We start from the raw sequence: 2,847 nt of genomic DNA, 5'->3' as shown, positions 1-2,847 counted from the left end.
TTGGTACGAATATGATAGTATTTTGGTAAATTTTCATAATCGATAGGTAATAAGACCGAACCAATTCATAACGGTTGGCTTTGGTATGGAATGTTGTCTACCGGCAGCTTACCATACCGGTTGCTGCTTCAATGATGTTGCCTTATCAAAATTGCAAATTATTTGTTTTTAAATTATAACTAAACAACAACAACAACAACAAAGCCTTTTCCCACTAAGTGGGGTCGGCTATATGAATCCTAGAACGCCATTGCACTCGGTTTTGTGTCATGTCCTCCGTTAGATCCAAGTTTTTATTCTTCTGTTGAGATATCCATCTAATTCTCCGTTCTCTTGCAAGATAGATCCTAGGTAGCGAAAACGGTCACTTTTTGTGATCTTCGCTAGATTGCTCCGGTCATTAGTGTGGATAAGTATATAAATGGATAGAGATAGGAAAGCAAACACAAGATGTACGTGGTTCACCCAGATTGGCTACGTCCACGGAATAGAGGAGTTCTCATTAATTGTGAAGCGTTTACACAAGTACATAGGTTCAAGCTCTCCTTTAGTGAGTACAAGTGAATGATTTAGTACAAATGACATTAGGAAATATTGTGGGAGAATGATCTCGTAACCACGAAACTTAAGTACCGGAGTGTGGTATCGTCTTGACTTGCCTTATCTGTCTCATAGGTAGATGTGGCATCTTCTCTGGAAGTACTCTTCCTCCATCCAGGGGTGGTATCTGTAACTGGTGGAGATGCACAAGGTAATGTATCAATTTCACTTGAAGCTTACTTGTAGTTTCAGGCTTGGTCAAGCGCGATACAAACCATGTAGTATGAGTCCCCTAAGTCGCCGAGCTAGGGTATCTGCTGAAAGATGTGACAGACAAGGTAAGCAATCAGAGCTCCGGCTGATTGTTCACATTCTCCCTATCTTGCAGGCAGCATGAAGGATAAAGAGAAGAAAAATGAGAAGAAATGATATGGGATACTTTTGCTTTTGAAGAAGTAACTTTCCACAGGCTTATTCTTGAACTGGGCTGGAGGGTTTTCTGGTTTCCTCCAGAGTATAAGGCCGACTGAAGAATTTGAGGGTCAAAACAAGTCCATCAAATCTAGAGTACGTTCGACCCTGCTGATATGGGATACTTTTGCTTTTGACAGAGTAGTGGATGTATCGGCACGTGTGCTGTTACGCTTGTCTCCACATGCTTCCTTGTATCCTTCTCACTTGCCCTAGCTGTTCCTCAGGCAGATGTGGTATCTTCCCTGGAAGCCTAAGATGTTGAAGATGAGTACTCGAGAGCAATGCCAGGTAAGTAATTCCAGGCAGTCAGTTCCTGGCTGGAAGCTTGATTCCAAGTGCTGACTGATTGCTCTCTTTCTCCTTGTCTTGCAGGTGAGAACAAGGCCAAAGGAAAAGACAGGGAAAAAGCATGATATGGGATACTCTTGCTTTTAACCCTGATGATATGAGATATTCTTGCTCTAGTATAGCTTGTTTACAGAGGTATTATCGGGGGGAAAGAAAGCTGAAAATTTCGAAAGGCTTCGTTGGGAGTGCCCTCTCAGATAAGAGGAAGGGTTGAGCATTTTTGCAGGTCTGCCTGTCCGTTGGGGATGGAGGTCGACATATATAGGAGTATCCCTAACATCAAGTAATAATGCTATTCCTTTACCCTGCTTGGTCATAGCACGGTAGTGGGAGCTGTCAGCTTCACATGTTTTAACTCTGTCAGATCACTTTGAAAAAGTGGTCTGTGGTATCTGGAAAGCTGATGTTGCGTGTGAAGATTACAGACAAGCTTTATCCAAGGAGATCCAGCTCTTGAAGTTGGGAAAGTGGTGCCTCTTCGGTTTTCGAACAAGCAATCCTGTCGGGGATCTGGCTCTCTAGATTCGGAGAACGATGCCTCTTCGATTTTTGAGAAAGCAATCATGCTGGGGGTCTGGCTCTCGAGATTCGAAGAGCGGTGTCTCTTCGATTTTTGAGAAAGTAATCATGTTGGGAGTCTGGCTCTCGAGATTCGGAGGACGGTGCCTCTTCGATTTTGGGGCAAGCAATCTTGTTGGGAGTGTTTTCTCGAATGTGAGTAAAGGTTGGGCATGTTTGCTAGTCTACCTTGCCACGAAGCACAGAGGTTGACACACAGGGACTTTCCAATTATCCAGCAGTGGTACTGTTCCTTTACCCTCTCTTCGATTTTTGAGAAAGTAATCATGTTGAGAGTCTGGCTCTCGAGATTCGGAGGGCGGTGCCTCTTCGATTTTGGAGCAAGCAATCTTGTTAAGAGTGTTTTCTCGAATGTGAGTAAAGGTTGGGCATGTTTGCTAGTCTACCTTGCAACGAAGCACAGAGGTTGACACACCGGGACTTTCCAATTATCCAGCAGTGGTACTGTTCCTTTACCCTCTCTTCGATTTTTGAGAAAATAATCATGTTGAGAGTCTGGCTCTCGAGATTCGGAGGGCGGTGCCTCTTCGATTTTGGAGCAAGCAATCTTGTTGGGAGTGTTTTCTCGAATGTGAGTAAAGGTTGGGCATGTTTGCTAGTCTACCTTGCCACGAAGCACAGAGGTTGACACACCGGGACTTTCCAATTATCCAGCAGTGGTACTGTTCCTTTACCCTTGTGGGTAATAATATGGTAGCTAGACCTTCAAAATTTATGTGTCTAAACTTTGGTAGTGTTGTTTCTTTGCTATTCTTTTACCCTTCTTGGTCAGAGCAATGTAGTGGGAGCTGCAAGCTTCACGTGTCTCAACTTTGTCAGAAAACTTTGGCAAAGTTATCTGTGGTACCCATGAGTTACTGTTGCGTGTGGGAAGTGGGTGATTGAACAGTACGATTCATGTGCTTT

The 2,847-nt window shown here is 43.8% G+C and overlaps 1 long non-coding RNA gene across 1 annotated transcript; it reads left to right on the top strand.

Moving 5' to 3' along the window:
• Nucleotides 1-319: 319 nt before the first annotated feature.
• LOC139197037 (uncharacterized) lies at nucleotides 320-1,526 on the top strand. The gene is made up of 2 exons (XR_011582012.1): nucleotides 320-751; nucleotides 929-1,526. It is a non-coding gene; the product is annotated as an uncharacterized lncRNA (long non-coding RNA).
• The last annotated feature ends 1,321 nt before the right edge of the window (nucleotides 1,527-2,847 follow it).

This window comes from Malus domestica, chromosome 06 (genome assembly GCF_042453785.1).
Source record: "Malus domestica chromosome 06, GDT2T_hap1".
Taxonomy (NCBI): domain Eukaryota; kingdom Viridiplantae; phylum Streptophyta; class Magnoliopsida; order Rosales; family Rosaceae; genus Malus; species Malus domestica.
Note: the sequence above shows the minus strand (reverse complement) of the source record. Positions and strands in the feature narration are given on the sequence as shown.